The 23,815-nt window shown below is 44.0% G+C and overlaps 1 long non-coding RNA gene across 1 annotated transcript in view; it reads right to left on the bottom strand.

Annotated features, from left to right (window-relative positions):
- LOC120409878 overlaps positions 1-23,815 on the bottom strand; it is a 41,807-nt gene that overhangs the window by 9,513 nt on the left and 8,479 nt on the right. The window contains exons 2-4 of the long non-coding RNA XR_005601728.1: positions 14,585-15,230; positions 14,078-14,174; positions 9,898-13,547 (exon numbers count right to left, since the gene is read on the bottom strand). This is a non-coding gene — a long non-coding RNA (uncharacterized LOC120409878). The remainder of the gene's footprint in view (positions 1-9,897; positions 13,548-14,077; positions 14,175-14,584; positions 15,231-23,815) is intronic.

Below are 23,815 nucleotides of genomic sequence, written 5' to 3'. Positions count from 1 at the left end.
ATTAATATGACAGAGTTGGGCGTGCTGCCAAGGAAAGCACTCCTTTGTGGTCTGTGCAATGTTTTGCTGGCCTGTCATTTTGAGATCACCACTGACAGTGAACTGAAAACTGCCATTCACCATTATTAGAAAGAAAAAGAAGACTACTCAGCAAAATGGATAACAGGCTTTGCTGAAGCCCCAGAGCAACAAAAGCAGGTTGGGTAGATCATGCATGTGTGTGCGCGCATGTGTGCCTGGGCTTGTGTGAGCCTTGCAGCAGCTGCCCTCTGTGCTGAAGGAGCCCTGAACAGTAGGCAAGAAAGCTTTACCCTCTACAGAATGGAGGCTGGAGTGAGCCTCTTTACACTGGCTTCTGAGAAAATTCAGAGATGATGCTGGTTGCACAACACAAAGAGTCTTTCAGCTTTAGAGATGTTGACTACAGGGCCATCTTTGTACTTGGAAATTCTGCCTGTTTGTTGTCCCATGGATCATGGGATTATCTAAAGTGGCTTTAAGAGGCTGACTTGCTTCTGCACAAGAGGCGTCCTGGCATTTAACAAACTAAATGGGAAGTTACAACTGAGGTCCATGAGATTTCAATTATTTCTTGAGATGTCAGAATTAGGAAGAACAGTGCTCATCGATTCTCATCCTGTCGTTCATTCACAGGGAGTACCCTTGATTGCTTGGAGAAAGGCTGTGTCTGAAAGCACAGAAGGAAGGAGCTGTGTGGCTGTGACCACGCAAGGCATTAGTGACATCTGTGACTTATCTGACATTGCAACCTGATACACAAGGATTGCTCTTATCTCTAGACACTTGCCACATCTGGCTTTTTCTTATTGCTCACACTTTTCATCTCCTAGCCCTTAAAAAGGAGTCTGCTCCCTCTCTACTTACACAGGCACTAAAATAAGGTAAGGCCGATGAACGGTACTTTATTTCTAAATGGGAATGTTCAGACAGGTTCACTGTGATCCCATTAATCCATTTTCTCTTAGAGCCTATACGTCAGAAGACTCTTTCTGAGAATCCTGGGGAAACTAATCTGCTGATGAAGTGATGTGTCACTGAGGCTTTTGAGGCTGCTGCCGAACCACATTCCCCTGTGTGGGATCCTGACGGCCAGAAACTGGGAATGATGTTGCGTGATGTAGCCGATCTGGTCACTGGACAAGCTGCTTCCAAAGTGGAAGAGCACGTACCACTGAAGGATTACGAGCGTGCCTCATCTACTTCTAGAAACCACCTGAAATGACACATGCAGCCTGCGCACACGAAATGGAAGTGTCTGTGTTCGGGCTGCTTCTCGGGAGCCTGGTTCCTCTCTCCAGCTGCTCATACAGGGGCAGCACAAGCTGTGGACCTTCTTCAGGGAAAGGGGCAACAGCCTGTGTGTGGCAGGACACGAGCTTCAGACTGCTGAATCTGCAGAAAGCTGCTTTTCTTTCACCTCTCTATAGCTGCATGGAGTTTCATAGCAAAATGTTTTTAAGACAGCATTGAAGCATTTCCTCTTCAGCCAGAACTTCCTGTTTTGCCTGCGTGGTCTGTCTCCACGCTTCTCACTGCCCCCTCCTTTCCCTTCCCTGTTTGGAATGGATCTTGCTTTTTGCACCTCTGGCGTCCATGTACTCAGTGCACGAAGGGAAATGCAACTCCCCCTCTGTCACCCAAAAAACCCCTCTCAAACACTGAATTCTCTCCATGGTTGAATATCAAGGTGGTTTCAAAGGATGAAAATAAAAATTTTCTGTGGCTTCCAGCAGATTTTAAGGTTTTGTTGTGAAGACATTTTTTCCAGATATTTGATTCAAGATGGGAAATGTATCATTATGAAGAGGACTTACTGAGACAAGCAGGTGTTTGTGTCTCCTGGTGCAGCTGTACAGAGAGACTTGGAGTTCAGAAAGCATGAAACATCCTTCACATATGCTTAACTGGGTGACTTTGCTTTTAGAGCAAGTTAAAACACTGCTGGATGAGACGTAATATGCTAACCTGTGTGACCAGGAGACTGCCACTGAGGTTGTGCTAGTGACTCTGTTTAGCCATGTCCTGTCCAGAAAGCATAACAAGACCTTAGAAGGGAAGGTTGTATCACGAAGTCACAAAGAAGCTTTGCTGCTCTGATCGACTCTATGGCTCAAGAGAGGCAGCTACCAATGGGATGGAGCCTCAGTTCTTGGGAGGAATCACTTAACTTTGGCTACAGCTGCCTGTTCTTTAGCTCAAGCACCCTGCACCCAGTAACCTGTATACAATAGCACTTGGGACATCCAACAAACTGTTATGAAGGGATGAAAGATAATGATTTTGTACTGAGAGCCAAGAGCTTCAGGAATAAGAGTAGCTGGGACTACCAGTTATATAGGTGTGTTGAACTAGGGGGCTCAGTGATGTGATTAAGTTCAGATCTCTTCTAAATCATTAAAAATAATGCTATTCTCCAGAGAAGAACTCTGTTGGGGGAGTGTGGGGTATGCCCAGCCCCTGCCCTGGAAGGACGTCTGCTGAGATAAGGAGATTGCTTAACCTCCCAGCAGGACTCCCTGGAAAGGCAACCACTTTGCAGCTACGGCGAGAAGAAGACAGACACAGAATCCTTTGGGAGACCCTATGCAGATCCTTTGTAACCCATTGGCCTTTACCCTCGGACACCCACCCCCTGTATCCCTATAAAAGCCAGCCCTCTACCCCTGTGAGGGCAGAGAGAAGGTTGTATTTGGCCTCCCCTTCACCGGGTATGCACTAATAAAGCTACCTCGTGCAGAACTGCTACACGGGTCTCTCATCTCTCTCTCCCTGGTCTGGCCTGGAGACTGCCCAGTAGAGCAAGAGCTGGAATCACGAGCTGAAAATCACTAAGAGCTGATAGCTTCTCTGCACAAGCACTCCAGCTAGCAGCTGAGGGAAGACACCGGGACCCGGGAAGACAATCCTCCACTGGACCATCTCTCTGGACCAGTCACAGCTTCCTGGGTCAGAGCTACTGACCCCGCATCAGCTGCTTTAGGGGAGCACTGCACCAAGAGACTAGTGAGGTGACACCCCAGCCATGGGCAACTTGTACCTCAGAGCAGGGTGGCTGCTCATGCTTAGAAGAGATTACAGCATGCTGTTCCCTCCAGGCTCCAGGGAGGGCTTTGCTCTAACTTTTCTCTGGCAGAGGGACAGCCAGACTGCACTTAACACAAGGTAGAGATTTCCCTGAAGGACTTATGTAAGTGGGGAGCAAATGACTTGCACTTTAAAGTAACAATGCTTCAGGGACAAAGCTGAAGGAGCTCAGAGAGGCAATTGGAGAGTTAATTACACTTTTGATGTATCCTTATCTTATCAGGATATGCAGATATAAGGCCACTGAGAGGCTGGCCAAGTGGTAAATAGTTGGTTGTGTAAAGACTGAGTCTATGGGCCTTGGTTCCTTAATGTGAGCAAGTCCTAGAGGACTTTAATCCTAGAGCAATAAAAAATTAAAATGACATTGCAAACTCTAAACTGTAACCGCCCCAGAAAGCAGCAGACACAGGCAGAGGGGACCAAGGCTTGGGATATACACAACATGTTGCATCCTTGGGGATGTTTCAAGTCCTCCCAGCTTCTGAGGTTCAATGTCACTATCTCCAAACTGAAATGGCTGCTCTTTGTAAGCAAGATCCTGATCCATCTGCTTCAGTTCCTACAGAAGAGCCAGCTCTGGGGCTGCCTGCCTGCAGTATACTATTCTGGAATTCAGAAAACCACTATTTAATTTTCAGTATAGGGAGGCTTGTCTTTGGGTTTCGGGGGGCACATGCCCTTGCACCTGTTTGCTTGTTTTGGCCCTCCCAGGAAGAAGTGTTTAGTGGGGAGATAACCACTGGAAGGCTTGAAGGCTTTATTCTTTTTTTTTTTTCATTCCCCCTGAATAATCTGTTTAGCAGCTGAAATGAGGAGGTACTGACTACCTCTGCAGCTTGGAGATGTTGCCACTTTTAATCTGAGCCTAGGGATGGGCATTGTGAGCTTTACTGCCACAGAAGGATAGCCATCTGTCAAAAGTAGAATTTTGACAAATATTGAGGGCTTGGCAGCCTGATTTGGGAGGCGCTATCAACTGCCCTCAGACTTCCTACTTGAGCAAAAGAAAGGATGACTGAGCAGAGCACATGTGAAAAGAGAACATCCTGGTTGTCTGCATTCTTTCAGATCAGCTTAATCTTCTAAGTGCCCTCCAAAGATAGCCCAAGGGACTCTTAAAACAACTGTGTTATCAACTCTTGAGCATACAGTGCTTTCTCCGGTTGCCTTGACCCTTGGCAGCTGAACTGGACCGTCAGCTATCGGTTCTCATGGGCATTGTGTTCTTAGCTAATCACTAAGCCCAACCAGTTATGGTTACATGGGGAGTTGAGAGCAGAGGGAAAGGCTTGATTCCTGTTGCTGCACAGGGTACAGAGTCCCTGCCTCACAGCCTCTAATCTCAAGACTTCTATTTCTGTCAGCTCAGGCTACCAATGAGCTTCAATAGTTTATTTTTCCCCTTTTAAATGATAAGGGAAAAGGCCTTTCCTTCCAGTTTGCTGGAGTGGTACAGGCTGAATGAGTGGCATGGCACACAGGTGGTTAACAGTCTTATTTTCCCATCTGCATGGGAAAATGACTGTTCCTCTAAAGCTACTGCTGTGTGCAATAGGCTGCTGTCCTTCCTGACTCTGCATCCGGCAGCAACTTCCTCCCTTCAGATAAAGTGAAGTTTATCTACAGAATTCTTAGTAACTGGAGGAACAAGCGAGAGGGGCAATCATGAGATCTGCTGGTATGAGCTAGGCTAACGGTACTGAAGCTGAGCACGCCTTCCCTCACAGGGCCCACACGAACAATTTCCCCTTCTAAATGGGAAATCAGTATTCTTGCACACAAGGCTGGCATGCAAAGAAGCTTAAAGCAGCCCATTAAATGCAATACAGCAGAAATGTTAACATGGCACTCAGCCTTAGCTTGTGTACTGATGGTGGGATAAACAAATAAAGAACTTTGGGGCTTATATTCTGCTTATTACATTTGAATTTTGTGACATATTTTATAGTACTTAAACTGCATTACTTTAACTACATATACAAGCACAAACCATATACACATGAACCGTGCACTCACTATCCAGGCCTACTGTTTGCTCAGGAGTCAAAGGTCAGGGTTCTGGATGATGGGACAAGTTTAGCTTTAAATTATGCTCTCAAGGGCTTCCCTCTGTGCGTGTCTATTTAGAGGCATTTCAGCACTAGGTAAAGAACACTGGCTTTTAATTACACAACGGAAAAAATTAAATGGAAACCAGTTTTGAAATGCTACGTAACCTAAGGAGGATAATTTGGAAAATGGATTAGAGAGTTTCTGAATCCACCTTTTTGACTGAACAGTGAAGCTAGCAAGCACCTGTTCGTACAGAGTTCGTATGATACTGATGCCTTTAGGAGTAAGACTTTAGGCCTCACTAAGCCAGGAATTTCAGTTTGGTTCTGTATTTCTAGAACTATCGTGTTCTCTTTTCAGATCTGTAAGACATCTTATGTAATTTAGCACCAAACTGATTCTGTCACCCCTCCTCTGTGAAGATTTGAGATGACAGTCCTTGAGACAGCTGTTTCTTCTGCTAAAGAAAAAACATTGTGCTAGAGCCTCAATGTCCTTCTAAAGCAATAAGTTGTCTTGAAAAAGGTAATGTAATTTACTTGATGGAAAGAGGATGTAAATCCAGCACTTAGTGGCATTCTGGCCTTACTTTGTCTGTCTAACAGAAAATGAGCAGCTTTTTTTTTTACAATAGAGTGCTCTGATATTAATTTTCTGAGACTGGGATCAAGAGGTGTACATGACTTTTGGTGTTGTACAGTGGATGCTCAGTCCCTGCTGCATCAGGTGCTATACAAGGCAAAAACGTAATTAGGTAGTAAATAGCTCTGAGATTCCTGTGGCTGTGCTCCAACACTATCAAGTGTACGCTGTTCTGCAGTGCCTGAGAGCTGAGAGCACTTGGTGGGGACTACGAAAGGGTCTCTCTTTGCTGCTCCTAATCATAACGCAAGTGCAGGACCTAAGGTCTTTGGGACACCTGTCAAGTGTGAGTTCACCTTTTGAGCCATGCTTCATAAGAGATCTTACCTCTGCTGGCAGCCGAAGTAAGGACCCTGATGAGGTCAGTGTCAATTCAAAGTGGGAAGGAATTCAACAAAGTAGCTTGTACTTGTTCTTTTTGTAAGATGGATTCGTGAGTTATTGAAGAGGGAGGGGGAGGAGGTAAGACATGCAAGCAGCTCTAACCAGCTGGAACTAGATCTCTCCTAGCTGGACAGTTACAATTTGTCAAACAGAAACAATGCTCAACTGTTTGCCCTGGAGTAAACAGGACTGGAACAAAGCCTCAGCTGTATGTGTGTGTGCTTGTGAACCTCCTTGCACGCACTTTGCTGGCTGTCCACGTGCTGGTCAGTGTGTGGCTTGTATCTTTAATCAAAGATAAAAGGAGAGGGATGGGCAGGCAGTGACAGGCAAACATAACCCCTCCACACACCGGGGGACCTGCAGTTTGTCTATGCCAGGCCTATGGTCTGTGTCTGGTGAGTCTGAAAGATTTCTGTATGTAGTTCCACATGTTCATAAAATCTGAGTTGGGAAAGAAGTTCCCATGAATTAGGACAAGCTACAATTCCCTCATGGAGCTCTACAAACAAAGCAGCTGTTAAGTGAGGCTTATAAGCACAGCTAATTTGGTTACTAACATGGTCATTGGGACTGCAAGGTGAGAGCGGGTGAAATGAGCAGTTTGGTGCTCCCCACGCACCTTTACTGGCACCTCAACACTGGTCAGCTGCACTGTATCACCTGACACCCTGGAGATTCACTCTGCTGCCTGAGCAGTCTGAAGTTCCCCTTCCATTTTGTACAAGGGAACATCTCAACCATTTATCTTCAGCCAGTAAGGCACAGAGCTGGGATTGCTGATAGGCAATCCACTCCCATGCTCTTGGATCACAGTACAGCTCCTCTGTTCAGATTGTGAGAGCTGGAAACAGTCAGGTTGATGCTGTATTTTCCAATGTCCCTTTCAAATGTGGAGTCTCAGAAGAGTAACAAGATGTAACTCATTTGTCACTGCTCCTAGTGATGGAAGGAAAGAATGAGGGGAATGTGTCCCACGGCACCAGAGTGAATTGGAAACAGAACAGTGAAATTCTGGTGAAATGAAATAAATTAGTCTAATTAGCCCGTCCACTTAATTAAAATGATTTTCTTTGTGCCGGTTTGTCTGTGTTAAATGACATGGAGGGAGCTGATGTGTGTCTGTTTAAGAGCATCTGGAAATCTCTGACATTAGGGAGGGAATGGGGGTAGGATGGTGAAGTATCAGACAGAGAAAAGGAATGCTGGAATTAGAAAAAGAAGTACTGGAGTGATGGAGATTGGACGCTCAGTTTAATTTACTTGCAGACAGTGAAGGATTTCTCATCCAGGTAAGGACAGGATGATGCCTCAGTCTGGATACAGGACTGAGAACAACAGGTAAAGGAATTGCCCTCCTCACAGGCACAGAGACAGGCTGTGTCATTAAGTCCCTGAAAACAGCACATTAAAATCCCTGCTCATTTTCTGTCTGCTTTCCAAGGTCCTTGAGGAAGCTGAAGTACTATGTTCTCTAGTTACGCCTGGCCACACGGTTGTCTGGGCTGAGGTCCCTGTCACAACAGCAGTCTCCTCCTCGGCTGCCACCTTTCTGTTTGTTCTGACCACAGAAAATGATGCCAAATGGCACCATAAACTGATCCTTGGCTCACAGTATTTGGCAAACCAACCCTGGAACTGATTAACCTTTAACTTCACTTATCTGCTTAGCTCTCTGAAGTAAGAGATTGGCACTGGCACCAGCAGACTTGGGAAGGTGATGCTGTACTGGCCCATACTGAGTCTATACCCAAAAGGTTTCCTTAGGGGTATAAGGGAAGTGCCTCAGGAAGGCTGATGAATGAATGGCTTATTTTCTGATGTGCATGGGACTAAGCTTGCCAATATCCAAAGGCAAGAGAGGTTTCTGAGGCCCTATATGATCAAACAGAAGTCTGGGAACATTTAAATAGCCAAGGCCATGCGTTAATGGACTTGCTGTTCCCAGCACAAGTGAGACGAAATGGAACTTGTATACCCTAACCAGACACCCAAACTTAATACTTTGAACTTCAGGGGACGCAACCACAGTGCTCATGCAGCAAACGAGTGGTCCTCACAGTGTACTTCACTAATCCCCCTTTAGATCAGCCCTACCCTTTAAGTCACTTGCATCTCTTTTCCAGCCTGTGTGTTGCAAACCTGGAGTTGTGCGGGTTGGGGATTTTGCTCAGTTGATCACTCTAGAAAAACAAAAAGCTTTTGAAAACTTCCAAATTAAAAGAAGTTTTTGTGTCAGAACTGAGAAACAGAGCACTGCCAGGCTTCTGTCATTGCAAAGAGCAAGAGCAGGACAGGGGAGGAGGGGGACATAGAGAGACAGCACAATGGCAGCCAGTGGCGAGTCCCCCCGTGGAGCAAGACCGTCTCCTGGCAACGTGTGGCAATTGGTGGACAGAGCAAAAGGAGCCTCAATGAGGCGCCAGGGTCTGTTTCAAGTGTTTTGGAGAAATTTGCTATTCACTTATTGCAGACCTGCCTAGCTTATTAATAATGCCTTCTTCTGCTGTAACCCTGGCTGCTACAGAAGTGCTGACAAGATGGCTTTGCAGGGCACAGATCTGCCCGCGGAAGAGCTGGGCAGCACTTTTTGCTTGGCCCTCTTCTGGACCCGTTCCTTGGCCTTTTGTTGCCAAGCATTTGGTTGCCATGCCAACTTTTTAGCATTAAATCATAATCTAAGCACAGAAGGAGACCAAAAGCCTTCTCAGGTCTAGCTCCTGTCCTCTCCCCTATGATCATACAACTGGTTGTGTGAGGCTGGATGCTTCGATGGCTTGTGAGCAACAGCCCGAATGAAAACTTACAGACAGGGAAATGACAGTTCCCTTTGGAAATAGATATAGAGGTTAATGGGAGTTACGCCTGGAAGATTTCTGCCTTCCCAGCTCTGCCACCTGCCTGAAACCAAGCCCTGTGTGTCACTCAGCTTGCAGTGCTCCACTGGCACAAAGTGCTGGTGAGCTGAAACAGGCTCTCGTGTTTCAGGCTCGCTTAGCACTGCCTCATTCCCCTCACAGTAAGAGTGTTTCTGGGCTATTAAAGACATTACTTCAGACTGTCAGGATCGAGGTATTAAAACAAGAAATATGCTGTTGATAACAATGTGTATTAGGTCATTAAAATGGTGAAATATGTTGAGTGCAGACTTCATGTGTATTATCCTCCCATAATAGGTCAAAAAACGAGGTACATACTAATGCTGAAATAGCTCAAAATGAAGAATATGAGAAGTAAGGCTGTGTGTTGCAGAGAAGAGATGAGGCCTGAGTTCTCTCTCCCAACTGCTTAAACTGTTTTGCAGCAGAAAGATTTTTGTTTGTTCCTTCAGTGAAGCTGAATACACACATCTTGCAAATTATCATTACATGAAAACACAGGTCAGAAGAATGGAAACAGAGTTTTAGACAAGCTTTGTCAGGAGAAGCCATTTGACTGGTCCTGCCTAAGCCTTAGGTTTCCCATCTGGGGTGTCAGCCATCACTGAGGAGCACTGCATACGAAGTCTGTATTCTTTAAATTCTTCAAATCTCATCCTTAATATTGGCGGAGGTTTTTCATCATCTCAAAAATAAATGGAAAATTTCTCTTTGCCTCCCTCTGGCATCACAACACTGGTGTGAAGAGCACCCCAACAATACAATTACATTAGTTCTTAAATTTTGCTGTAGAGATTCCTGTTAGTCAAATATGGCTTGGGCTGTTCTTTACCTGCAGTGTGGGGTGAAAGCAGAGCAGCTCTGCTTGCTGTTTTCCTGTTTGCTGCAATGCAGTTCAACAACAATCAACATGATCTCCACGTCAATCTGCTGGAGATTTTATCTGATTTATCACTTCAATTACTTTGCTAAAACTGTATTTGGATCCAAAGACAGTACTGGGCAATGCCTGGGCAAGAAAGAGCAACAGTTAGTTCTTCTGGCATTCTAGGAATTTTCTTGTTGGTTGAAAGGGAGATGAGGTCTTGAGTAGTGAGGGAGCCTGCTAATGCTGCTGAACCAAGCAGAACAACTTATGCTGTGTCCCTTTCTGTGAATGGCTGAGGGAAAACTGTTCCTACAGCTCAGGTGTCCTGAGAGAGTTTCTGCGTGCTTACTGAGTTTTTTTGCATTTAGAGGGCACACACACGTGATGCAGCCCAGCTGATGGCATTTGTTTAGGTCACAGATTATGTGCCATACACCTGACCTTCCACCTCACCTCCTGCTGTCATTTTAGCTGGCTCAAAGAAGGGGCACAAAGCACTTGGGCTGCTCTGTGCTCCTCTTGAGCTACAGTGAAGCCAAATGACCTTCCCTGGTGTGGTGGAAAGCAATGGAAAATCTGGCCCTTGTGCTGCAGAGACTAATGATCTCTTCTTTTGCTCTCTTGTCTGAAATGTCATCTTAGATGTAAATTAAGAAAGAAAAGGACTGATGAATATGTAGGACAGGAGGGTTGAGTGCATGTCACATGTTACCACTCTGATCCGGATAAATCTTCACGTCTCTGTGCACTGGTATAAACAGCTGTACAAAGAATAAGATACACCAGTAGGGGACAAACCTGTTAAATAGACATACTCGTGGAAGCCCAATATTAAAGGTCAAATGCAAACTGATAACTTTTGGACCTGGTCTGCTGCCTTGGGTCACTGAGTTCACACCATGTTTACAATGAACACTGGACTTGCTCCCTCACTCCAATTCCATTCAAGAATATTCCAGCAACTACTGCATAGAAACACTGAGCTGTGTTGAAGGTCCCAAAGGAAAGGGAGGTCAGCACCAGGTCTTTTCTAAATGGCACCTTGTACTTAAAGTACTGGTAAATGAAAGGTTTCCATTTGCCCCGAAAAAGGACATAATCCAGAGTCATGTAAAATGCAGGATCCTCTGAAGGACATAATTCCCACAGTAGTAGATGACAGTGCGGGAGCTGATTTTCTTTAAAAGACAAACATTGTGTCAGTTGACAGGAGCTCTGCTTGTCAACCAAGACGTGTTCTACTGTCTGCTACACCAACACAGAATAAAGGCGGTGCTTTGAGTGTCCAAATTCTATTTGGCTTTGATTCTAAAAATACCTACTCAGAGTTCCCAAAGATGCTCCCACTTAAAACCACATGTTCTTGAAGAAAGTACTAATTTTGTGGTGGATGTTAACTGTAAAGGCACATGTTGGGAAGCTCTGATTTCATGCTTTCGAGATAAGTATAGTTCAGCAGCTTGGACATGCTTTGTTCCTTTCAGAACCAGAAACAGTCTAGTGAAGCATAAGCAGCAAAAGGATTTGGTAGTTTGATCATAATTGGAAGTGAAAACTTGCATGCTAGTTGTACATATATTTTTATCTCCCTCAACTTTCATCTGATGTACAAAGGGTCTCAAATAAAACAGCCTGTTTGATTCTGTATTCCACCTGTATTTTTATACTGGTAATCTTGACATATTTCACTGAATATTAAATGATTATTGTAGTGGATGTACTTTAATGAGGTACCTAAACTTTTTATTACAAGAATTAAGGGAGACTTTGACTTCAAATGCTTTAAACCTTCTGTGCTTATTTCTTTTCTCAAGATTAACTTTCTGTGTTAATTCACTGATAATAAAATCATAGTTGGCATGTTAAAAAGAACACGGAAAAAGGTTCAGAAATGTGGCTGATGCTTACCTTCAGGGTTCAGAAATCAGAAGAGGTCCAGATGGGAAACACCTCTGAATTTTTATTAATGTTGTCTGACCAATGTCTTCAATGATAGTGTTCCGAATGGTGCATGAATGTACTGGCAGTACCTGAATGCCAGCTCCTGGAAGAGACTTCCTGGAGTTTTGCCACAGCTTTTGGCATAGCCAAGTCAGCTCTTGGCAATGGGTGACTCCTCAGGACAAGGTTTCCTACTTGACTTCATTAATTACTTTTCAGTTGTTGTGCAGTATAATATGGTACTGAAAATATAGTGAGAAATCAAGGAAATACCTGTAAATGGGTAATAGCTGCAATACAAAGGTAGAGACTGTGGAGAAGTAGATGCAGGGCGTCTCTTACTGCATAAATGTGAAAGTTACCAAGCAAAAATTCCATCAGAGGAAAAAAGCAAGAGAGAGGGAGATCACCTTTTTGCAACAGCTCTGTTGCTCTGTTTTGCAGAGATGTTGGCATGATTACACAAGTGTAAGGAGGATCAAAGAGGCAGTCTTGCAGATGACAGCAGCTCTTGCCAAATTCTACTTCTTTATAGCCTTTGCTTCAGGGAATTCTGACAGCCGTGCTAAAGCTCTCTACTTATCAGGTGGTAGGTTAAAGGAAAACTTGTCTTGCAGGCTTCACATTGTAAATGCAAGTGCTTTCTTTGCATGGCTAGAGTGGTGCCTGCTTTAAAGATTATACAGTATTGTACAGCTGATTACAGGGACAACGTAAATAGATTTTCCTGGAGGATTAGAGCTCCTGGGAGATGGGACCTACAGGAAAGACAAATGATAAGAGACTACAGGAAGCACAACAACCCTGTGAGACTGGGCTATTTGAACCGTCAGTCACTGATAATCCATCACTAATGCTAGCTTCAAGACAAAACTCTCAAGTCTTCTGGGGCAGAGCCAGGCAGAACTGGCATGAGCTTTAGCTACAAGTTATCATAATCCTCCATGTGTGAATGGAAGTGTGAACAGAAACGCCGCATCAGTAAGGAATAATGGCTAACCTGGCTACCTCTATCTTGGTGAGTGGAGATGACTGCAACTGGTTAGCTTCCTGTCCATCCTGAAATGGGTGGGAAGGCCTCGGTCAAACAGGCCCCAGGAGCTGAGCAGCAGTGCTACACCTTGCATTATTAACGGAGGGATGGGGGTTTTGCTGCAGCATCAGCTGTTACGAAACAGTTGGACTACTTGGAGAGCGGATGATTTTTGTTTTGTCAGGCAACGTGGCTGAAAAAGGAATGTCTCTAGCTGGGTACACAGTGCTCGCTGTGCATGAAGCTCCAGAAGGCTTTTTGGATAGCAGCTGTTGGAATGTGCACCCATTTTTTCCTTTGTGCTTCCCACTGTGTAGCAGCTGTCCGCAAGGCCGTCATCAGGCACCGGACACAGCCAGACCACAGAACACTAAAAAGGGGCAGCTTCCAGGGCAGGAACAGAGACAATGAAAACCACCAACAGATTGTCAGCGATACTCACTTAGCAAAGAGGAAGCTGTCCTTGGGCAAGGCTCTGTACTAAGGCTCTGGCAGCCAAGACAGGATTCAAGTCTGGTTTTCAGCCGTTGCAAAATCCTGTGTGCATTTGACCTAATCAATTCAGGAGGGAGTGGGAGGGCAGCGACAGTGTTGCTGGTCTATGTTCAAGGCAAGCCATGTGATGCGGAGCAGGTTGCACCTTTATTATGTGAACAAGTATCAGTGGACAGGTAATATTTCAACGGTAAGGCACACAACGTTGTGTTCCAGTCTTACACAGAATCAGTAAATTGCAAACCCAAGCAAGTTGCCAATAATTGCACAGGACACGTAGCCTGTCAGGCCCTTTGAAGGTAGCTAGAACAGGTGGGGTGGTGACAAAGTAGTTAAATCCGCAGGGAAGCAGTGGGAGAGCCCAGGGAAAAGGAACTGCCTGGAGAATAACTAAAAACTAGTATGCTTGCTCTTGAGCGCCTTTTGTCTAGGCTGTTCCTCATTGTGCTGGAAACACCACCATCTCCCCTGGCCACTCATTCAGGGCTTAATTGTCCTTGCAGCTACACAATCTGTCCATGATGTTTAACCTAAGTTTCATTTGGTATAAATTAGGTACCCCTATATCTGCCCTGGTTAAAGGGCAGACTGATCCCTTTCCATTTGCCATTTTTGCCAATAATAGGCTGACTCTTTTCTGGGCTAAACAATTCCTCCCACTTCATGTTTACTCACAGGCCGTGTGGTTTCCAGACATCTGATGGTTCTCATTGATATCCTCCTTGTCCTTGCCTCGTTTTGAAGGGCAGTATGCCACTCAAACACAGCACTCCTGTGGATATGGAAAGGAAGGGTTGCCTCACATCTCTTGGATCCTCTATTTGTGTTTTCAAGTCACACTTAAATCTAGTTCTGTTATTCTGTGGTACAAGCAGGCCTCCTGGCCAGTGTCAGGTGCAAGAGGCATGATCTTTAATTTTCTTTTTCTCCATTAAAAGTATCACCAGATTTTCTGTGGAAATACTTAACAGCACTTGCGTTCCTACCTCTGAAAATAGCCCTCTGGAAACTTGCAAAATACATTTTTCCATCTGGACAGTGAATTATTAATAACTAGAGTTTTCTAGCAGCTTTTGCGCGACCATTAAAATATTTCCCCACATACTGTTTCTTTTGCTTGTTTAGAACATAAGACAGCTGGGTCCTGGGCTAGAAAGGGAAGGCTGCCCTGTCCTCACATACCTGTATGTGCTCTGGAGTTCCCAGGATATGATTCACAGCAGCTGCTGCTTTTCAGGCAGCACTGTGCTGACTGACCCTCATATGCCTACAGACTCCAACAAGGATTTTCCCTAGGTGCAAACACAGGAAAAGAGTTGTTTGGGGAATTGTGGCTCTCTTAGCTACTCATATCCCAGCTAAACCTTATGGTAATATTTTGGGGCTAGGAAAAGGTACTAATTGGAATTGCTGTTGTGCAATAGAGGTACGAGATCTCTTTTAAAGGTGGATTGTTATAATGCAGTGCAGCAGACCAGCCTGCCCTTCCCTCTCTAGGGATGCACATTAGTACAGACCTTGTAGTGCTTCTTGCTCTGCTGGGATCTCAGTATCATTGTTCCTCCAAAGTTAAACCAAAAGCACTGCCCAATCTAAATGACAAGATGTCACTTTGCAGCATTTCTCAACTACTGGATCTGAGAACAGTTTCTTTTCATGTTTGCTGAGTAATGGGTTTAGCATTTGACAGAATCCTTGGAGATTTTTTTACCCAGTGTCTCAGGCTTCTCTCGAAATCAGTTTCTCTCTCCCAGCAGGCAGTCAATGATGAAGAATACGAGTGGTGAAGTAGAGCCCCATGTCAGTCCCCTTTGTCACTGGAGTCAGTCTGAGTAAAAAAAAAAAAGGAACACGTTGCTTCCATAAGAAATCCACTGCCTTCTACAGAGCATTTATCACTGACAAGTGTAGTACCAAGGTGGGGAAGGAGGAAGGTTTTTTACCCTCCCCACATGCCCATGGAGCAGTAAGGAGGGATTTTATGCTTGTTTTATCTTGTGTAGAAGGAGAGATCCTCATACTTGCATCACCACGCTCAGGGATGCTAGGCTCATAGCCCTCCTCTGGAGCTTCCCACGGCTCTGATCATGGATACTAAGGGAGGGGTGGGTGGAAATGTGCAGCAAAACACATTGTTTGTTTCCAACCCCAGTGAGTAAGCCCATGGTTGACCTTAAAACTCCCCAGAACTCAAGGCTGTCGTTTGGCAATTGCCTTAGGATCTTCTGAAGTACCAAGAACCCCAAATCCAAATAAAATAGATATTTCTACAGCAACACGCATTACTTTCAGTCTCGTAAGAAAGCAATGATTTGTTATGCCTCTGTTTTTCTTCTCTTTATGTCACACTCTTGGAGTTTTCTACCTGTAAGGCTTGTAAGAATCCTGATGGCTGCCTGCACACACCTCAGGTAATGCAGCAGGGAGACTACTAGATCATTTCCATGTCCAAGATAAAAGGTATCTGCCTCCTGGGGAATGGGCCTTTAATTGGAAGGCAGTCATCTATGTTATCTAGAGCGACTGATACTGCTTTCTCTTTCTGATTACCGATGGTCTCACACAGCTTTCACTTCAGTTTCTGGAGGATTTTGTGCTTTACAGAGAAAAAATTACCCTTTGTTACGTCAGTTAAATTATGTAAGCTAGAGAGGTTCCACAGGTCGGTATTATTGACTCTATCACTACAAACCACAAATCTCATGTGAGCTGCTCCTTGTTTGAAATAGCTGCTCTGGAAATCTTATAATTAAGGGAGAGTTTTCTGGGGAATTTTAAATAGTTCTCTTACATGACAGTGAAAAGAAGCTGAAGAAGTGAATCCTAGAAGTGTAGAATCAGGTAAGCCAAGACATCTCTGCTTGAAAAAAGAAAAAACGCCATGTTTTGGGATCGAGTTGGGACTCGCTGTCTTAACAAGAACTGAATACAGAGTGTGCCCACTTTATGCACATTTGAGCCATTGATGTGAGGTTGTGGGCATCTTGGAATGGGAGGAATAGGCTGATGGTGTAATGCTGACTAAATTCTCCTCTATGACCTGTGACTTGCCCTCAGATCAGCAAGGATGTAGGAATCAGCACTTCAGAGCAGAGAGAGGACAAACTCTGCTTTTAGGAGCACCTAAGTTTAGATGGGCAGTATTACCAAGACTGGATGCAGGGTAAAAGATTTTGTGATTTTTTTTTTTTTAGTAATGAAAAGAGGTTGTTCCTAAAGTAATTACATAATACTTGCTAAAGAAGTCACCGGAGTATAGTACATTTAACAATCTGTTGGTTGTAACCTTTCTGCTCTGCTACAGTCCTGAATGCAGAAAATGTCAATCCCTTGGGAACACTTGAGCACCCTAAATTACTTCGCTGAGGCTGGGCTCAGAGCTGAGTTACTGCTCTGTGACCATGCTCCTTGCTGTCCCACAGCTGATTCCAGATGTCCCTTGAAGAGAAGGATTTCAATGCCATTTCCAAGTTGATCGGCAGCTGGGGTGGTCAAAACAAGCCTTAGACTCTTATCATGTTCCTTATCCACAGTGGGAGTTTCACACTGTGCTTTATTGAATAGTTTCTCAAAAAGCTTATTTTAGTCAGGCAGTTGTTAGAAGATTTGAAATGCAGTCCTAGTACTAAAAGAGAATGTTTTTTTAAAAAAGTGGGGGGACACACCCATGTGGAATTGGTTTCTATGTACCCCTCAAGCAAACCTCAGCAGCTGACAAGCAGAAAGTTTTCTTTTGTTTTTTTAACTGTCAGGTTTGAAATGTGGAAGCTGACATTTCAGCTAGGTTCACTCACACACATCCTGAAAAGAACAAAAAATCTTTCTGAATTAATTAGCATCTCTCACAGCTGAGATGACAGTGGAATAAAATTCTGCATGCTGTGAGTAACAGCACCATAACCCATTCCTTGACAATGGGAGATGTGAAGTCTCACTCCTGTTACTGTGTTTGTTCTTTGGCTCCAGGAGCAGGGAAGCAGGAGACTCTCCTTTTGATCAGTCAGTGGCTCTGAACACCCACAGCAAAGAAAAAAAATAAACATACCTTTATATATGGGCTCTGCAGGGTGAAGCTTCCACTCAAAATTGCATAGAGAACTTAGGCAATGATTTTGTTTGGAAGCAGGCGTTAGACTGAAGCTAAAGTTTATGGCCTGAATAGTTTTTTAAGAAATTATGTGCATTACAACATGACGTGAACAGCTGACATGTTTCTGACTGTGGCTGAACTCTTTTGCCTCCCACATGTTGTAGTTCAAGGAGTTATTTCTGATAAAATAGTTGCTCCAATAAAACTTGTTTCCAAAACAGTACACCATGTGCAAACTGCTTTAAGATGTGAATCTGATTGTCCACTCTGCACTTGATGTAAAGTAAAATTTCCCCATGGAAATGGTGTCTGGTTCATTTTAAAGCTTTTATATTCACCAGCGTGGACTCTACTACTGATGAAGGTGAAATGTGCTAAGTGTTTATGGAGATGTTTCTTTCTGATAATCACTAGAAAAGCCCCAAAGGAAATGAATCTGGCCTTATTTCTTTCAGTGCCTTTAAGCTAAGGCAGGAAGCAAATGTTTTTCTTCTTGTGAAAAGTTATAAAACAATTGTGAATCTTTGCAGGGGTACCAAACTCTGCAACAAGACCATTCTTTACAAAAGAGACTTTAATTGCACGTCATCAGTTTGTCTTAGCAGCACTGCTTTAGCTGGCATTCAGTTTATCTTCTGTCCAAAAGTGGCACATTGATGTGTTGTGCTTGGCCCCACATTTACATTTGCATGTGTTCTATAGGAATGAGCTGGTTCTTTTCTCCCTCCCCTCTTCTTTCAGTGTTTAAGTTTCTGGAGTCATCTGCTTCCTGTCCAAAACACATAGAGTAAACCTCTGCACAGCATTCGAACAGAAACAGGTACCTAAAAATGCTGTGGCTCTGCTGCCTTCCCAAGTGTTACAGCTCCCAGTGCACAAAACTTCCAAATTAGCTGATCAGATGGAGCATTGCTATTTTTCAACTGTTTTTGCTGTGTGACAAGTCTTGACACTGAGCCAGCCTGAATTGGCAGCAGATCTCTGGAACAAGCCACAGGGAAAGCTGCAAAACAGAGTCATTTATCTTTGAAACAAAAGCCCTGAAGATGGAACGTCTGATTCCCTTCTCTTTGGACTGGTGTAAAGCAGTCACAATTCCTCTGAAACTGAGAGCAGAACTGCAGGAGGAAAGAACTGAGCTCTTGCACTGTATGCTCTGGCACACGTGAAACTGCAATTTTGTGTGACAGACAAACATCTACTACTTCACAGGTGAGAGGGGGGGCATGGTGAAAAACAAAAACCTATCACTCCTCGGGAAGCTTTCTTAGATTTGGGGTTTTTACAGTGTATGCTCCCTACACTGCTGGTGTAATTCCATGGTCAGTGAGAGCTTCTCTAGGTTTTAAATGGCGACACTGACAGAGTTTGGCTAATGCAATTCCATCCTCTTGATAGCATGCTTTCTTGTCTCAAAAAGTGACAGAATTCAACAATTTGCAGAATGTTGTGTTATACTTTTTGCAAATGAGTCTAAACCATCTTTTGCCCTCTTGTACCGTAACAGCAATCCAGAGAAACTGCTGATGTAGTGATGTTTTGCTGGCTCCCTGCTGGTGTGAGATCAGGCCGGGTGCTTAGAACTGCCCTGTGTTCAGAAGGGCTATTTTGAAACAATTTGATCGCGACCGCCAGTATGTACAATGCGGAAGTGAGAAAATGCTGAGGAAGTAAAATGAGCTGCTGAATGACACTGATCTCATCAGATCTTAAAGGGAAACTCCAAGGTTTCAGAAGAGCTGTTTTGAGCAGCTGCTGACTCAGAACAACACCAAGTCATCTAATACAGGCTGATACAGGGATGAAACCCTTATCCAACTCTTTGTCAAGCACAACTCCCACTGAAGTCAGTAAATGGGACTCCAGAGACACGTATCGCTTTCATTTTACAAAGAGGCAGTCAGAGAGGAATTTTTTCCAGCGAAAAAACACCCAGTGAATGAGCAGCAGAGCAGGCCATGCTGTGTCTCAGTAACATGAGCGCAGCATATGCTGCTCACAGATTTATAGCCTGAGTCTGAGCACATGATGCTGTCTGGTCTGCAGTATCAGTTTCAGCTCTGGTGGTTACTTTGCCACGTAAGAAATGTAACTTTTCCCTGTGTGTTTATACACACCCGTGTGTTTATATACTCACCCCAAGAAACTGAGCACCACAGGAAAGGAAAAACCCCAAAGGCAATCCAAGACAAATTAACCCATAACCAAATTTTTAGTTCGAGTATGTTCTGTATGTTAGACTAAATGCATCAAACATTATTAAAAGCAACTCTTGACTTTTTGGGGGCTTTATGTCATTTTTCTGATAAACTTTAGCATTACAGGTGAACTCTGCTGACAATGCTGTTTGTCATGTATTTAAAAAGAGAAGTACATAAAAACCTTACTTTTCTGTACACCTGAAGGGACCTGAGCCAGGTTCACAGTTTGTTCCGAGGTGCTGTGATCTGTGCTAAAGCCTGGGCTGTGTGGCCACAGTATCATGTTAGCATGGTTGCTTTGCCGAGTAGCTGGGAATCAATAGGACACAAAGCCCAATCACTGACAGGTGGCTGTGCTTTCCAGCAGATAACTGTTTTGCTCACCTCCTGCATGAAGAAACTGGGGGTTTCTTTCCACTCTTCAACAATTTTTTTAAAATTTAAAATATGAAAATAATCACTTAAGCTGCATATTTTCATTTTGACATGCGAAGGCAAAAATAATTGTACTTTGTATTAGTAGGCCGAGATGATAATACGCTTCTGTTGTCTGGGCTCATTTTTAGTTCAGGTTACAGAAATTCCTTTGCACTATGTGGAGTGGGTTGAAAAACTGTATTACGGATTTACCTCCGTCCCCGTAATAGTGTCAATCTAGGCTGAGTGTAATTTTGGCCATGTCTAGATGGTGGTGTAAGACATGTCGGCACGTACCAGGACAACCTTCCATTTGGAAATGACATCAGTGAATGCATCTGGCATTGCTACATATAATTATCTATCTGAAAACTGACAGCAATATCAACAGAGAAAAGTTTTTAATGTGAGGATGTAATTTAACCAGCTGTTTATTTGTTTTACTTGGTACCCCTCCCAGGGAAAATAGCAAAACCTATTTTCTCTTAGTCTGCAATGTAACTAGAACATCATTTCCGTGCCAATACGGCAACTGAGTGGTATCACAGATGAGAGAAAATAGAGTATGTTTTCTTTAAGAAATATCTGGCATGCTGAACAGAAAAACCTCTGTTTGAAAATCTGGCAGCTCACCTTAAGGCATTTTAAACCATGCAAGTGAGCACATTAGCAACTTCCTGTTGCTGGCAGTGCTGTGTAAGCGTACCCCAACAGTATGGACAGATAATGCAGAGCCCATCTGGAAAGCATGTAACAGCCTCTTCAGAAACCGCTTTGCCTTGGAACAAATCACATCCTATTGCTCTCAAAAAGCAGAGGATTCTGAGAGCAAACTGCCTTCAGAGACTCTGTTCCCGTGGCAAGAGAAGGAAGACCATTTGCTCCTACTAAAACAACACGACCCTTCTTTAAATTTGCAGATTTCATGGTGGCGAATTGATTCATACAATATTTTTTCGGCATAGGCAGCTGGACTGACCTGTCAGTCTCACATCTCTGCAGGTTGTCTGCAGAAACAGAAGAGCACCTGCATCTCCTCCCTGTGAGTCCCATACACGGCTCACTACGCCATGCGCTTCCCGACCTTAAATTTCCTGCGTAGAAAGTGGGTGAATATATAACTCTTGTCTCTGCAGCGTTTTTCACAGAATAGAAACCTAGTGATCGTGAGCTCGCAAACAACTTTTTTTTCCCCAATGCAGTCCTGTCAGAGAACTCGTGATCAAGGGAGGAACTGAAAACACTCCCTGAAGGAACAGAAATGCTGTGACATATGAAAAAATCCTTTCAGGAACAGTTACCGCACTGTAGACGTGCAGAGCAGCATTCCCTATGTTTGGCTGCTACTCTGCAATTATAACCCTACCAAAAGACTAACTTTTTTTGGTAACTTCATTATCAGAACAAAATGTTTGTTTTAGTCGTGCCTGCTGCTTCTTTGGTCCTTGCTTAGACCAAGCTCTGAAGTACTTTCAGGGAAGCAAGAAGTGAACACGATGAAGTGCTGAGCCTCATCAGCCAAGCTCCCTTTCTGAGGCCTGCTGCAGATCTGCAAGACAGTGTTCATCCTGATTTGAACCTTGTGGGATAATTTTAATTGGGAGTTATTAATTTTTGGCAAATAAAAAAAGGCACCATGCTAGTCTGACTCCTGCTACAGACAAAGTCTTTGTGGGATCCCTTTTAGCACTGCTGTGGGATCTGATGCTGTGGAAAATCACTCTCCAAGTCCCATGACTTTGGCTTCTAAGGTGCACCTCAGTTTGCTTTTGCTGCTGCTCTCTGCAAAATGAATCCTTCAGGTGAGAGGAGTCACAAGGAGTTAAAGGGAACTGTAGATTAATGCCAGAGAAGCTAAAGAAGAGCCAAAGTGAAGGGGTAGAAGTGGAACACAAAGTGCAAAATCTACGGAGAGCTGAGGAGGCAAAGCAACATGCAAACAACTGAAGAGAAGGATGCCCTAGCAAAGGGTTGGATCAAGAGTTATGCAAGAAGGTATAGCTGAGAAAGAACAATGGAGGGAAGAGTAGCTAGTGATAATTGATGGAGTTCTCTCCTTGGAATGCTTCTGTGAGGAGTTATCCTAAATATTCTCTTAAGGGAGACAGGAAGGCAGCAAGAGGAAGTGGTTTCCTTAGGAAGATGGGAGGTTCACTTTGCTGTCCCACTTACACACTTCTGACCTCCCATCTCTTCCACGCTCCCAAACTGTGTTTATTACCAAACTGCTTGCCGTACCATTAAGAGATTTCACCCTCCTCCTCCATTTGCTGCTAACGCTCCTCCTCAATGCAACAAGGCATTTTTCCCTTCTAGGCAAAACCATCCTGTCTGCGCTTGTAATTGTGTCTGTGTTGTTATGGACAAGGGTCTTTTCATTCCAAGACTCAGTGAGCTATTTTGGCCAGGCACACTGAATGAAGCATTTATTGCTTTCCCTTTAACGCAGTGTCCTTTTATAGGACACTCCATTTTAAAAAAAGCTCAGATTAAATAGCCCAGTAAAAGTTGGACCACATTACAGAAGAGATTGCTTGTCACATCATATAAAATATTCTATGATGCTGTCCCACATGGGACACTGATACTCTTGCTGTGTCAGAAGTAGATGGGGTTCAAGAGACACACACACTGAAACACACCACTTTAAACAAACCAAATGCATTTTGATGAAAAGGCAGCATGGAAGAAAGCCAGTTCTAGAAAGGACTTTGGAGTGCAGAGAACGGTTTGGTTCATTTCTTTGGGAATAAACAAATTTTATGTGTGTGTTTGTTTTTAAGCCTTTGAAATCAGGTTATTTTGGAAAGTATCTATTTAGAGAGATCCATGATGGCTAACTCAACTCACTTCTTACTAATTTTTGGGATCTTGTGGTGCAGGATACACACTACCTTCCTCACAGGAAATTTCTAAAGAAATAGAGGCACCAAAAAGTAGTGGGGCAACACAACTCACTGGAAGCTAAAGAGTAAACTACAGAAGTTTAGTCTTCTGTTTCCTTCCAGCTTGCATTATGTCCAGTCAGAGTACCTCATTTGTACAGGGAACGAGCCAGTCACTGACTCTGTCCCCTTTTACATGCCCTGGTAAAAGCTTGCTGCATTCAGTGCCATGGGGTCTTCCAGAGGCAACCGGATCACTGTGATTCGGGCACAGTGGGTGGACGCAGGCCTGAGGGGAATTAGATTCAAACCTGCTATTGCTGCACTATCAACTCCTTTTAAAAACTGTGTTACATGAAAATCAACATACTCCCAGAATTTATCTGTGGGTGTGTTTTGCAGTGTTGTTGCTCCCTCTCTGCCCAAACTGAACCTAGGGAGTCGTGTTTAGGCTTGCATGAGCAGGCAGAATGTCTCAGAAGTGCAACTACAGTATTGCTTTTCCCGATGGAGTTCATAGACAAGTCAGGCACAAGACACGCCTCAAGAGCAAGAACTGGAAGCAGGATCCGTACCTGAGTATCAATTTTGGAAATAACCAGGTAGATACACTGCTACTGCAAAAATGCACAGCTGTACTCAAAAGCCTCTAAATGACTCACGGAGCTATGTGCCTTCCCCATATGAGAAATTAGGCTCCTTTATCAAAAGGTTTCACCAAAAAAGGTGGTGATGGAAAGACAGAAGTTGGAGGAATGGGAAAAATAAACTGAGGATGTTGGATGAGTTAACAGCAAACTGGACTATGCCTCTCAGACTG

This window comes from Corvus cornix, chromosome 4 (assembly GCF_000738735.6).
Source record: "Corvus cornix cornix isolate S_Up_H32 chromosome 4, ASM73873v5, whole genome shotgun sequence".
Lineage (NCBI taxonomy): Eukaryota > Metazoa > Chordata > Aves > Passeriformes > Corvidae > Corvus > Corvus cornix.
The sequence above is the reverse complement of the archived record's forward strand: the minus strand, read 5'-3'. Positions and strand labels throughout refer to the sequence as shown.